The following is a 15123-nucleotide window of genomic DNA, read 5'->3' as shown; positions in this document are numbered from 1 at the left end:
AGGGCAAAGCTGTTGCTCTGTTGCTACTTAACGTGTCATCGGATTTTGATACTGTTTCCCTTTGCCTACTGATTAAAAAAAAACTCCATGAAATCGGCTTCCACTTGAGTGTATTACAGTAGTTTGACTCTTTTCTAAAGAATAGGCCATAAACAGTTTAGTGGAGTACTTTTAGATAGCGGTCACATGTTTCCAAAGGCAGAGTAGGTCAGGGCTCTTCCCTGATCTGTAAACTTTTTTATGTTTATGTTTCTTCTTTGGCAAAGATTGAAAAGAAATGGGGCTTTGAGATCAGTTTGTTTGCAGATGACACCCAGTTGATTATATCAATTGGTGAGAAACATAAGGAAACCTGAGTCATAATAACTAACTGTCTCTCTAAAGTGGCAATCTGGATGAAAGACTGTTCTACTTTCCTGCTCTTATCTCATAACCGAGCTTACAGAACCTCTCTGGAATGCACTTCTGAGTTTAAAGAAGACATTTATTGTTATTATTATTTCACTACGAGGATCCTGAGAGACGAAATTTGTAGATTGGAAGCACACGTTCAAAAGTAGTCGCAGCAAAGAAAGCAAAATATATCAAAGTACTTCTCAGTTGCAATGCACACAGAAAATACATGTGATTCTATTATAGCATAACTTCAAAGCAAAGCATAAAAGTCAAAATTCATCACCGTAGGGCAAGGCTGTAGGGCCTATATTCAGCTTCATCTTTCTGGGTCTTCAAGTTGATGACTCCGTTCAACTGTAAGAAAGAGATTTTCTACCCAAACGGGAGACAGGCAACTGACATCTCCGTTCCTGTCTGAAGTCAAGCAGATTCAATCTAACTCTGCTGTAGTCCAGAGTCATTGTTTCAAAAACGTGCCCCCTCCTCTCAGACCCGGGAAAACTAAGCAAGCTTTTGGAGACTGGACAGATCTCCTAGACCACTCCTTTTCCCAAGACTGAGCAGAAAGGAAAACACCAAATGTACTCTCTCTTATCAGCTATAGTCTGGTGTGAAAAACACAGCTTTGTCTATCATGTGGAAAAACACAGCTCATCTGCAATGTCTCAACTGCAATGTCTAACCCCATGTTAAAGCCAATAGGCAGCTAAACTGAATACAGAATGTAATGTCTAATGCCATGCCAAAGCCAATAGGCAGCAAAACTGAATACAAAATGTAATGGCTAATGCCATGTTAAAGCCAATAGGCAGCTAAACTGAATACAACATGCAATGTGCTATTGGTGAACATTGAGCAACTAATATGCACAATGGTGAAACACAAAGTCATTGGTCAAACACAATTAATAGCATCACAAAGACAACTGTCTACAATTAAATGATGACAAAACATAGATCTTGCTGATCGAGGGACCCACGAGATTTGGAATCCTACTTGGTGGCCTTTCTCATTAGAATCTGCCCTAAACCCAAGCAAGCAGTTAAAAATCTTGGGCTTTTTTTTCATCAACAACTCTCTTTCCATGCACATCCAAGTCAGCTCAGTTTGCTATGAATGCTTTGGTATCCTTAAACTCTTGAAAAGGCTGTTGAGATGGATACTGGTTGCTTGGTGAAGAACGATATTCCTAGCCCTCGAAACAAGTAGATTGGACTAAGGGAATGCCCTGTATGTGGGTAAGGCTGATTATTTATTTGGGACACTACAGGTGATTCAGAATGCTGCTACCAAGCCAATCTGCAATATTGACAGATACAGTTCAGCTTCAGCCTGCTTGACTACCCTTCATTGGCTACCAATGAAAAAAGAGCCAACTTCAAACTCTTATGTCACACATTTAAGGCTCTACATAAGATTGGGCCTGGAATTCCAGAGGCCAGAGTGGAAATTTATACCCCAGCACACAATCTAAGGTCATTTAACCATGCTCTTGCAAAAGTCAAGCGGATAGAAAAGCGAGCGCTGGGGGCTATTTGCTCTCTCACCTAGCGGCTTCCCACAGAAACACACTAGCCCTGAAATTGCACCTTACCGACAGCTAGCTAGGGTTTAGAAAAAAGCTCAAAACTTGTCTCTTTTGAATATACAGACTATTTTACTATAATGACTCTTTGCTCAGTCTCACAGTTGAAAGAATAGGGAGCTGTCAGGGCAGTGAATACAGTAAACAAATAAATCGGAGATCCCAGAATCTAACGCTAGCCAAAACACTGCGTATCAAAAAAGTAAGAAAAAGGGTCTGCTCCTTTTCCTATTTAGCAGTGGCCCAATGGAACTCACTGTCCCTTGATGACATTTGCCTTACGGATTACCATATTACCCTCAGAAAAAGAAAAAACTTGGCTTTTTCCAGATTAACCCTTATCTAACTGTACTCTTTACCCCTGTATTGCCCCACCTTTGACATTCACGTTCTTAGTGATTTCAGCACTGAGATATCCCCAGGGGATGAGTGTTGCACTTCACAAATTCCAAAATAGGTCAAATAAATAGGTACAAGTAAAGTGGGTCTCTGTATTGTGAATGATAATGAATACACTCATAAAACATTTCCATATTCTAGTATATTGGTGATCAGCAATAATCCTGCCATTATATAAAAACATGGCAGGAACTAACTTAAAAACTATTGTCCCAAAATCTTATCTGTATCTGTTAGTATGATATTTAGCAGGTGTAGGAAGCTAGCTCTCTATCTAGTGCCCTAAAATGTAAAAAGTACATTGTGCAGAGAGTCCAGTGGATCCTCAATAGATTTTGCAGAGGCAAAAGTGGAAAGGACTAATGCTCTATTTGGTGATAGTGTGGGTGAGCAGTTAGGTGTATCGTAGGGTAGTGTTAAGCATTTGTTGTACTCACAGAGGCAATAAACAAGACACACACTCAAAGAATAAATCTGAGACCAATTTAGAAAAATAACAATTCTTTTTATTTATGTTTCAAACCCAAGAACTTCGTAATCAGGTAAGTAGACTTTTAAGCATATATACCTTGCAGTTTCAGAAATTAACACACTGCGATTTTCAGAGTTCTCTCAATGTTATCCTATGGAGGAAAAACAATGTTCAGCAAACACGGGGTTAACAAAAAATTACAAAGCTAATCTCAGAAAGCAAATGTAAGTACTGGGCACTGATTAGAACCACACCAACAGGTCACACCGAACGACACTTCAGCAGCCGGGTGTAGAGGTGCAGTAAGTCAATGGCGACCCATGGTTCTCAATGGGAGTTGGACCTCGTGACAAACAGGCTGCAGGTTCAGGTTAGGAAGCCAGTCATGGCCAACAAGTAGGTGAGCAGAAGACTTGGGGTGTTCGGGGACATGGGTGCATCTTTGGTCCTCTTCTCCGGTGCCCAGGGGCGATGGATGCAGGGGTGTCTTTAGGCGTTGGGTTTTCTCATCTGGGAACACTCGCCGTCAGAGGGTCAGCGTGGTGAGGTTGCAAGCATTATAGGGGAGTCTGACAGGGGTGGACCCAGGATGGACTGCAATTCTACATAGATGTCATTGGCACAGGTGACCAACCTCAGCTGGAGTCAGGGATCACGGGTAGGTACAGTGGTTGCTGGAGGTTTCAGACTTTCTTTCACCACAAGCTTGTGGGAGAGGGAGCCTGTGTGCAGAAGCTGCAGATGTCTCAGACGAGTCCAAAATGGGTGAGACCACACTGGACTCGGTCTCTGGGCAGCTGGGGACCCGCATTGGCACTGTTGGTTGGTTTCACCTCGGGTCGTGGATGACAGGTGCAGTGGTCATTTCTCGTGCATGGTTTCCGGGCTCCAGCAGCTCTAGAATCTTTTGCTTGGAGTTTCTTGTTGTAGAGCAGTTCCGCTGCTTATTGGAGACTTGAGTCTTTATTGAAGGTTGGACGAGTTGGCTTTTTGGGAACAGTCCCCTGAGGTCAGCATGCAGTCCGGAATGGTCAGCTGCTTCTTCTTTTCCTTTTCTGTGGGTGCAACTCTTCTTTGTCCGGGTCTTCTTAGGCTGTCGAAAGCGGAGTTCTAGGATTCAGGGTTGCCACTTAAATCCTCAATTTAGGGATGTTACAGGGAGTGCCAGGTGGTAATCAATGGATTGACCACCTTTAGGGTGGCTACACCCTTCTTATGAACACTTTGGCTGGTAAGTGGGCATAACCCTAACCCTAGTGGCCCAATTCCTTCCAAGCAAGATGGAGGAATTTGAAAAGTAGTGTCCACTTCAGCTCATCCATCTTAGGGGTGGGACTGGCATGAAGTGAGCACTCCTCCTAATTTAACTAATGTTCTCGTTTGTGCGCCTGCCAAAAGTGGAGTCAGGACATAGGGTTTGATCATCTCTGCTACTTGGAGAGACCTGTGTCACATTACAAAGGCGGCAAAGGTTTGAAGCTTCCCACCTTGGAAAGCCCATCCTGCCTGGGTGTGGTGCTAAAACTTCTGCCCAGTGCAGGCCTTTGTCTCAGGCCCTTGAGAGCACTGGTTCGCACCCTGGGGGTTGGTGGGGGCAGAAACATGCCTGTGGTGGCTAAACTGGTCAGGACCAGTCAGTCAGCACAGTAGTACCTCTAAGGTGCCCTCTGTGTACATTTATGAATAAATGCATCACTAGGGTCAGTGAGGGTTTATTATTCCAAGATGCCTCAGAATCGACAGAGACATAGCAGGGGCATATCTGCTTATGTATATTTGCCATCACATGTGCTTTGATGCACCCTGCCTTATGGGTGACTTACACCTGGCATATGCAGCGATAAGGGACCTGACACACAGGTGTGTGTGAGACCAGTGGTGTTTTCAATTTAGCTTGCACCAACACATGCATTATGCAATGGCAGCACTGTGTGGGTTTGGTGAGGGGTCTTGTGGGTGGCATTACTGGTGCTACAGCCCTAAGAGAACTACCTTAGTACCCTAGGCCCTAAGTACCAGGGTTACTGTTTACTTGGGACGTACAATGATAGCTAAAGAGTATTCCAATTGGGCCAAACAACTGTTCAGAGATGTGGAAAGAGATCTGGCACTGGGGACCTATGTAGCAGGGACCCAGTGGACTAAGAGTCAAAGCCACATTAGAAACCAGGAAAAAAGTGGGGGCTAACCATGTCAAAAAGGTGTGCTTTCCTACAGCAGGCTCATATTGAATAGAATACAGGCATTGGTGAACTGCAAACAAATCATGGTTGACATACAGGCTTGATTTCAAAGTAGTATCTGGGCAGTAAACTAATGTTTTAGACTAATTTCAATCTGCACAAAATATGCTACTAGAAAAATAAGTCCACCATTCTTAATATCCATCAAACTACTTGTGACATTTGAGTCAATAGAGGACCAGAAGATCTGGGTAGGCTGGAAGAACAATGCAAGCATTCTAATATTCTGTACCTTCTGAAAAAGAATCATGATATCAATGATGCACATGTCTATTATTGTGTGTTAGCTGTCACCTTCATTAGCCTCTTAAGTCTCTCTCAGAATGTAAGAAGTTGAATTATTATTTGGGGTCCATGATTGACCACGTCAAGGATTATTCACAACTCCTGTCAGGGTGAACACTCAGGGGCTTATTTACAAGACCCTTGAGCTACTGGTGCATCATTTCTTATGACACTCTGGCGGCGCAGAGTGCACACCCATATTTACGAGTCCATGCAAAACTTTTCATTGGCTCATAGATATAGTGTAAGGCAAAGCAGCGCAAGTCACAGCGTTGCCTTACACTGCTTCAGGGGGCTTTACAGTGGGTTTTCATTCCCAGATTTGCAAGGATCTGTAAACCTGGGAATGTGTCAATACTGTATCCCTCCCCAAGGAGGCGTAACATATCAGGTGAAATATCTTTAGTTCTCCTTGTTGTTTCCTCTTTCTATGTGTGCTGCATCCTGCACATAGAAAGAGGAAAGAGGAAAAGGCCTTTATGGATTGTTTTTGTGCAGGAAGGTGTCCCTTCCTGCACATGGCAATCCTGCCAATAACGTAGACTCCCTTATACCATGGTACAAGAGTCCCTGGAGCTAGGCACCAAATTGTGCACCGGTGCTAGCTGAAAGGACAGGAATGAGCTGTATCTTGTTAGTGCGATGCATTCATGCTGTTTCAAATTGGCTTAGGGCAGGACAGCAAAAAGAATTGCAGTGCTGCCCTACACCAATTCATTGTAAATATGCTTCTCATAGTCACTAAACTAGCCTGAGCTCAACTCCCTGATAGCTAAGGAACAGAGCGGACAGGCTTAACTTATGACAGTTGGTCCTGCTGCTTTAAAATGATCTTTTGCACCTTGTCACTGTAGGAACATGGTAACAATCATCGTCTACATATCCCACTTTCAAATACCACCCACCCTGCCTTGCTGGCTACTAGGCTTTCATAGGGGTGATTTATTAACATTTAAAAGGGAAGCTTTTACCTATTAAAGGGGGTTTATTTTGACAGGCCACAATGCATGTGATTCACTGTTACTGTCAAGCTAAAATGCCAGGCATGGAGCCATGCTTGCACTGCCACTGTAGTGGCTGTCACAATATGTAAAGCAGTCCACTATTGGCAGTTGGCCTGCAGCCCTGAGTACATTTGGTACCATACACTAGGGACCTATAGGCAGATTAAATAACCAGTTACAAGCATAGAAATTAGACCATGTTTCAAGGGGGAGCACAGGCACTTTGTTCTGGTTAGCAGGGGCAAAGATCACAGAGTTTTATAACCAGCTAAATAAATAGGGAGACATCAGGCAAAAATATGATCATTTCATAAATGCACATTCTAAAATGTTGTTTTTTAAAACAGGGGACATTGTTGTCCCCATCCATTGTTGTCCCCTCTCTCTCCACCCCTCTTCTCACTGAGAGAAACCCACAGACATCAGCAGCGCGAGCTGCGGGTAAACATTAGGAGCAGCATAAGCTCATGGCCATTGATCCCCTCATGAGCTGGGACATTCCTTTAATTAGAGGGAAATAGTCTCACTGTATGGAGTATTTCATATGTTTGCCCAGAAAGTTCACAGGTTGGTGTAGGCTGTCCACAATGATAACACTGTGACCGTGTCTTAATTCAATTTTCACTTCTGCATGGGCAGTCAGGGCCTGAACCATTTGGTTTGTCAAATCCTGTCTTGGGTGAAACTGTTATTGCTGTCTCTCAGAGTCGTCTGTGTTTGAGGAATGGACACTATCCAGGCTAACACTTTGTGTTGGGTGGTGCTCTTTTTCCAGAAATTTGTCACGTCATTCCCAGTGGTTCAGACAATCTTTTGCCAGTTTTGCTCTCCAATACTTAATTCTTGATTTGTTCATTGATCAACACAGTGCTCAGGTCCCAGGCCTGTTAGTCTTGTGATAAGAGAAGAAGCTTTTTTTGGTTTCTCTTCCTGCCAATTCCCCTCTTTCCTTACCTCTTGGAAAGGGTACGGCGGGAAAGAGCGCATATGATTACTGTTATTTTACTGTGGCCTGGAAACTCTAGTTTCTCCTCCTTCACCACTTTTGTAGCTACAGAATAGGTGCTGATGCTAAATGTCATCCTTTTCTGGCGACTGTTTTTTTCCTTCACCCGAGACTGTTGGTGAGGAGGTTGAAAGGAGGGTTTCAAAGTTTGGGTGTTTCTCTCTGCCTACTTTTCTCTCTACTTAAGCTTCATGGAGGTGATAAACTCGGGAAGCAGACAACCAATTCTGTGCCTCATTTTCCAAATCACATCAGCACAGTTTTTGTTTCCTGTACATTGTTATCCTGAGTTGGTGCTCCAAATTCTACAAGGTTGATGTGAGAGGGTATTGGTGATTTCCACCTTAAACCTGTAATGCTGCTTTTCATAATTCCAAGTGTTGGTATACCATCCATCAAACCCTTGTCGACAGGCTCATCCACAACTTTGCTTTGTTGAAATCTAAAGTGTGGGTGTTGGCTCCTCCCTGGGATTTTCTTCTTATCTTGTCAGCTCCTCCGGATCCATTCTTTGAGCTCTAATGGAGGTCTCTGAGTATTTTTGTCCTTTAAAGTCTTTTTTTGGTGGGCATCATTACAGCACACCAGTTATGGGATTTGGTCTAATTTCTTTTTCGTCCACCATACTTGCCATCCTCTTAGATGGTCCATGGACACTGCTGCCCAGTTACATTTGCTTGATTTCATACAAGATGTTCACATTTACCTCTACAGTTCTTCTGAGGTGCAAGCAGTGTGGCAAACTGTTCACTAGTTTTGGGGCAGCCATACAGTTTGTAGTATCCATAGGGTGAATTTGGTAATTGGATGAAGTCTGTAATTTTTGCAAATCCTCAGTGGTGACTTTGGGTCATACCGACTTCCTTCTGGAATGGAGGTTTTGAAGGCCGATCAGGTCCATGAGCACTTTTTGGTATGGCAGCCTCCTGTAAAGCGTGGGCTGGTGCTGACATTTGCAAAGCCTCTAAATGGGCTTTTCTGTCATCATACATTACAGATTTGATGTTACTTTGTCTGCAATCTGGTTGCAGGCTTGGCACAGACGGAAGATGATGAAGTTGCATGCACCCTTCACAGTCTGCGCAGACAGCGGGGTGAAAAGAATATATTAAAAGAGAAGTAGAAAATTGGAAAGAGTACCAAAAGGAGGGGTTTGCCCTCATCTCGCCTTTATGTAAGTATTGATCTGAGGAAGGGATGATTATATTAGTAATGACAATTTTGATAAACAATCCAGACATTCAATACCAGGTGACAAGTAACTTTAAATATAAGCTGCCACATTTGTCTCTGGCAATGAGGAAGGCACATATACTGTTTAGATACACTTCACTGTCTGATTTCTAACAAAACAAAATTACAAGTGCCACATGCTGAAAGCAGGTGATACGTCTTGAAGAAATACCAGGGAAGATAAAAATACATAGTGGAATAGAATGCAATATTCTCAGAGGACACTCAAGGACTAAATCGTCATTGTGTGGTATTCTCCCCCACCCTCAAATCAAAACGCTAGTACCTACCATATACATAACTTGGGGGTGGGTAGAGAAGAATTGGGCTGTTTTATGGTCCACTCACATTAGGCCTCTTGCAGAGGAAACATTCCCATCCCTGCCTGCAAGAACATATCAGTTGACTGGAGTTTAGGGATGTCGTTATTTATGGGAGTGATTGTGAAGAGAATCTCCACTCACTGGCAGGCACGGCTCCTCTGCTGGGTCAGAGCATCGTCACCCCCTTCCCTCTCCTCAACCCCGCCAGCAGCAGCTGCAAACCTTTTACAATAAAACAATAATAAACTATGTTTATTATAGTTTTACAGTAAAAGGGGTGGGGCCACATGCTATGAGATGGATGGAGGGGGACTTCACAGCACTCTCTTTCAGTGCTCATGAATGTTTGGCCGGACGTCTCGGGTCTGCCAAACACACATGCGCACTGGGCTCTCTCCAACCCGGTACTGTGGTGCCGGGATGGAAAGAGCAGGCAGAGACTTTCACTCTGCCTCTGAGTGCCCTGACTGGGCGTTCCGGCCAATCCAAACGCTGCTGTCATGCTGCCAGCAGATTGGCCGCAGAGCGGGCTGGGAGCCTGTGCCTACAAATGCAGCAGCAGAGCGGTGCTATTATTCCCTCCCCCTTATGCTCTGCCCAGCCTCTTCAAAGCGCCATGAGCTGCTCCTGCTCAGTGAACAAACAAGAAAATGTCTTGTAGGTCAATGCAGACATGTGGTTAGAGTTAGAAATCCTAACAGGGCATGTTCATACTGTAGGAGGCTGGCCTGATTTGTAGTGGGTACCTAAGGTACTTACACCTTATACCAGGTCCAGTTATCCCTTATTAGTGAAATGTAGGCAGTGTTCTAGCAGCTCAGGCTGTCTAGAGGTAGCTATAGCAGAGCAGCTTAGGCTGAACTATGAGACATGCAAAGCTCCTGCAATACCACTATACTTACACAGTACTTATACAAAATAAAAGACAATACTCAGTGTTACCAAAAATAAAGGTACTTTATTTTAGTGACACAAGGCCAAAAAATTCTTAGAGGCAATACTCCATCTGGAGGTAAGTATTATACACAACATATACACTAGTAACCAAAATCAGGTAAGTAAACAGTCAAAGAATAGTGCAAACAGTAGAAAATACAATAGATTGCAATAGGCCTAGGGGCAACACAAACCATATACTAAAATAGTGGAATGCGAATCACAAATCCCCCCTTAGGCAAGTGTAGTGTGTAGATGGGTGCTGGGAGTGTAGGAAAACATCAAAGGTAAGTACAGTACCCCAATCCAGAGCCCAAGCAAGCAGGAGTAAAGTACAGCAAGTTTCCTCAGAACACACTACAAGTCGTGATAAGAGATTATGCAAGAACCAAGAAAGACTGCAAGCAACAAACAATGGATTCCTGGACCTGAAGACCTGTGGAGAGTGTAGACCAAGGCCAGAGGTCAAAGATGAGTCGAGGATGACAGGAGCCCCTGCCAACCTAGAAGATGGTGCAAAAGTGGATTCCCCGGTAAGAAGAACAGTACAGAAGAGCACCAAAGCTGCGGGTTCCTGCTTGGTGCAGGAGATGTCCCACATCGAGTTGTTAGATGCAGGCTTTTTGCGTTGCTGGATTCCACCAACAAGCCTTGGTTCAAGCAAGTACACGGTTTGCGTCAAAAAGGAGCTGCCCGGACCCAGGAGGGGCCTGGGTGTCTCAACTCAGACTGAGAAGACAGAGGGGGCTCTCAGCACTTCAGAGAGCCCTCAGAAGACCAGGCAGCACCCACAGGAGTCCCAGAACACAGGGACAAAGAAGATGCAAAGTGCAGTCATTACAGCACTACAAAGGAAGGTCCCATGCCGCCGGAGAACAACTAAGGGAGCTGTGCATCACAGGATGGTGTGTTGGGGACCTGGGCTACACTGTGCATGAAGACTTCTTGGAAGAAGTGCACAGAAGCCCAAGGAGCTGGCGAAGCTGTGGTGTACAGGGGTACTGTTGCAGCATGGGGAGGCAAGCTCTTACCTCCACCAAATTTGGACAGCTGGACCTTTGGACAGTCTTGGCCACTTCGGTCCACCACCTGCATTCCAGGGAGCAAGCTCATCATCAGGAGAGGAGACCCAGAGTACCGGTTGTCATCACAGAAGTGTGCCTGCAGAAGCAGGGAAGTGCTCCGTCACGCCACAGCAGATTTCTTTGGCTCTTCTAATGCAGAGTGAAGACAGGCAATCCTCAGAGCATGCACACCTTGGAAAGTGTTGCAAATGCAGGCTGGAGCTGAAGTTGCAGGTCACAGGAGTCATCCTGGATACTTTGTTGCAGTTACAGCGGTTCCTGGAGCAGTCTGTGGTTGATCCGACGGTCAGAAGCTGAAGCAGAGGATGAAGAGGATTACTGGAGAAGTCTTGTGAGCTGAATCTGAGGAAACTCCTAGAGGAGAGACTCTAAATAACCCTGAGAGGGAGATTGGTTACCTACCCAGGTATGCACCTATCAGGAGGGGTCTCTGACGTCACCTGCTGTCACTGGCCACTGAGCCATCTCCAGAGGGTCCCCACACCTTGGAATCCACCAAGGGGACACTCTGGAGGAGATCTGGGCACCACCCCTGGGATGGTGATGGACAGGGGAGTGGTCACTCCCCTTTCCTTTGTCCAGTTTTGTGCCAGAGCAGAGACTGGGGTCCCTGAACCGGTGTAGGCTGGCTTATGCAAGGAGGGCACCATCTGTGCCCTTCAAAGCATTTCCAGAGGCTCTGGGAGGTTACCTCTCCCAAGCCTTTAACACCTATTTCCAAAGGGAGAGGGTGTAACACTCTCCTCCCAAAGGAAATGCATGGTTCTGCCTTCCTGGGATTGAGCTGCTCAGTCCCCAGGAGGGCAGAAACCTGTCTGTGAGGTGCCAGCAGCTGGGGCTGCATTGGAAACCTCAGAGAGCTGGTTTGGCAGTACAGGGGGTCCATGTTGGAGTCCCTAGGGTACATGGGATTGGCCCCCCAATACCAGATTTGAAAAGGGTTGACAATTCCATGATCTTAGACACCTCACACGGCCATATTCCGAGTTACCATTGTGAAGCTACATATATATATATATTGACATATATGTAGTGCAAGCATGTAATGGTATCTCCGCACTCCGAAGTCTGGGGAATTGGCCCTGGACAACGTGGGGGCACCTTTGCTAGTGCAAAGGTGCCCTCACACACAGTAACTTTGCACCTTGCCTTCAGGAAATGAAGGTTAGAGATTAGGTGACTTATAAGTTACTTAAGTGCAGTGAAAATGGCTGTGAAATAGTGTGTGCACTATTTCACTCAGGCTGCACTGGCAGTCCTGAAGAAAGGCTTGTCTGGGCTCCTTATGGGTGGCAAAAGAAATACTGCAGCCCAGAAGGATCCCCTGGAACCCCAATGCCCTGGGTACCTCAGTACAATATACTAGGGTCTTGTAAGTGGGGTCCAGTGTGACAATTAGAATTGGAATATGGAGTCACTAAACTATAGTGGCAAATTTGGTAAGTAGAGAGAGCATAGGCACTGGAGTTCTGGTTAGCAGAACTTCAGTGACACAGTTAAGCATACTGACAACACACATAGGCCACAAACTATGAGAATTGGGGTCCTGGCTAGCAGGATCCCAGTGAGACAGGCAAAACACACTGGCAAATAGAGTTTTAGCTATAAGCACTGGGGTCCTGGCTAGCAGGATCCCAGTGAGACAGTAAAAACACACTGACAAACACTAACAAACAGGCCAAAAATGGGGGTAACCATGCTAGAAAGAGGCTACTTTCTCACACATACTCACTTGTGCGACAGCCGGTGTTCCTGGGTTCAGCAAGATGATTTGAGGCTCAGAATGGTCCAAAGACTCACACACATCTTGCTTCATGTATGGGAAAACCATTATGCACTGTAAGGGAACGAAATAACATTAACAGAACACGTGTCCTATAGTATATACAGTTTGAATCAAAATGGAACTCAAATGAACAGCAGCATTAAGTCTTTCAAACCCAACCACAAATTACCCTTATCTCCCCTCTATAGATTGGTACTATGCTACATTTTTATCCTGAGGCCTAAAAATCCAGATGGACATTACTCACAGACATCAACATGGTAGTGATAATTAGGACAAGGTGACGTTTTTTAAACAATAGTTTAATCTTGCGTTATTCAAGATTGTCATGTTACTAATATTTCACGTATTTTTATTTCACTATTACATACATTAGACTCATCGTTTTAAGTCACAGAACACTCAATTAAGCAGGAAAAAACCTATGAAACTGAATATGTGCAACAGCTACAACAACTTCTCACCTGACTTTAGAAACTGCATGGAAAATATATTCAACATATATCTATTGTAACTTTTGTACACAACTGCCTACCTCACATACAAATTGCATGTAGACTGCCACCAACCAGACATCTATAGTCAATGACCCACAGATGGGACTTCTAGTGTTCTTTGAACTAGTGCGACAACTCACCCACTGAAAAGGTGTCAGTGACGCTCAAGTTGACAGATACCTACCAGCATGTAACTTGGACAGACCATGCACTCATTATCTTTTTGTTAAAAAAGAGTTTGGCAACAATCTTTGCATACTGGTAAATCACCTCTAGAAAATAGTCAACATTTTCTTCTGCCAACATGCATCCACACACCACGTGGAAATTCAAAATAAATAATTTAAAGATAAGTGTTTGGCTCAGTCATGACTTTCAGAATATAAAATGGAGGAGCAAAGACCTGAGATGCCAATGAAACGAAACATGAGTACCTCTAGACAAAGTACAGAATGAACTTCTACAAGGCACTAAGGACCCACTACAAGACAGTACACTGAAGAAGAATATTCATGATGGAACTTCTGCAGATGCTTAGAGAAATGGTGGCCAACAAGCCAGGCTTTTACTGTAAAGGCTTCTTCCAGTGATCTATTGCTACACCCTAATGATCCTCTTCCACAACAATGTCAACTCCCTCAGAGAAAACACTGGAACATCAGGCCCTTCTCTGTACACCAACTGCACCACTGAATTGCAGGTTTGATTATCTTTCTCTAGAAAGCAAGATGGAAAGGGATATGGGGTAGATTGGAAAGGGTGGGGGAGTAAGAGTGGAGGAGAACAGTACAGAGGAGCAAGGGAAAGGGAGGTGGGATGAAAGATGAGTATAGATGGAGAAGGGAGGGAGAGACAGAGGGCAGTTGGAGGGGGGAAAGGAGATTAAGGCGAGGTAGAAAAGAGTGGGAGGGAAGGGATAGAAAGAGCAGAGGAAGATTGAGATGACAGAAAATGTGGGTAAAAGTTCAAGGATTGGTGGTGAGAGAGGCTGAGAGTAGAGGGGTAGGAGTAAAGAATGAAAGAGAGAGAGACAGCCAGGGAAGTGCAAGAGGAAAATGGTGTAAGAGTTTCCTCATAAGAAAAGTAGGTGGTAAGATAGTAGAACAATTGCAAAAAGGGGCAAGAGAAAGGAGAGTAGCTTAAAGCAGCTACTGAGGAAGACAGTGGGAGGATGGGAGATAAGAAGAAAGATGACCCAACATTGTTAAGAGGGAGGACGATGAAAGTAAGGGAAAAACGCGGATAGAGAAAGGATAAACCACAAAAATGACAGAAGTAAGCAAGGCAGGCAGGCAAAAAGGGGAGGATAAGGCAAGAGAGTTGGCGGAGTAGAAGGACAGAGGGGGTAGGAGGATGCAAAAGAAGGTTGAAAGAAGTCCTGAAGAAGAGTAGGTTGAGTCAGATTGTGAGGAAGAGAACTAGAGGGGAAAGAGAAATAAGGTTAGGAGAGGGAAAGATGAAAAGAAACAGAAGAAAAGTCTGAGTAGAAGAAGCAACACAAATAAGAACATGAGTAGTGAGGACAGGAGAGAAATGTAAGTTGAGAGAAGTGTTATCGATGGTGGTTAGTAAATGAGGGGAGGGAGAAGCCAGAAGAGGAATGGTGGGAGGCGACAAAATTAAGATCAATAGAGCATGGTGGCAGAACATAGAGATTTGAGTAAGAACAAGTGGAAAGTGAGAAGTCTGAAAAGGAGCCAGAATGACAGAGAAGAAGCAGTGTGGAAAGGTTCTACATTGCATAAGCAAAAAAAGGTGACAATTCTCAACACTGCCAATTTAATCTGAAGTGGTGCTTTTGCAGGTGTTTGTGGGTGAACATCATGATGGGGTTTGTTCTTAAATCCACCAGGAAAGAGCTCCTCACAAATGA

General features: G+C 44.5%; 1 protein-coding gene across 5 annotated transcripts in view; it reads right to left on the bottom strand.

Moving 5' to 3' along the window:
• LOC138295917 (uncharacterized) overlaps positions 1-15123 on the bottom strand; it is a 195722-nt gene that overhangs the window by 84914 nt on the left and 95685 nt on the right. For 4 of the 5 annotated variants that reach the window (XR_011203713.1, XR_011203712.1, XM_069234543.1 and 1 more), the window contains one exon: positions 12700-12804. The gene's annotated coding sequence lies outside the window, so the exon portion shown is untranslated. Of the gene's footprint in view, positions 1-9830; positions 11261-12699; positions 12805-15123 lie in introns of those variants that run through there. The other variant, XR_011203714.1, reaches the window with a different exon arrangement.

This window comes from Pleurodeles waltl, chromosome 5 (assembly GCF_031143425.1).
Source record: "Pleurodeles waltl isolate 20211129_DDA chromosome 5, aPleWal1.hap1.20221129, whole genome shotgun sequence".
Lineage (NCBI taxonomy): Eukaryota > Metazoa > Chordata > Amphibia > Caudata > Salamandridae > Pleurodeles > Pleurodeles waltl.
Note: the sequence above shows the minus strand (reverse complement) of the source record. Positions and strands in the feature narration are given on the sequence as shown.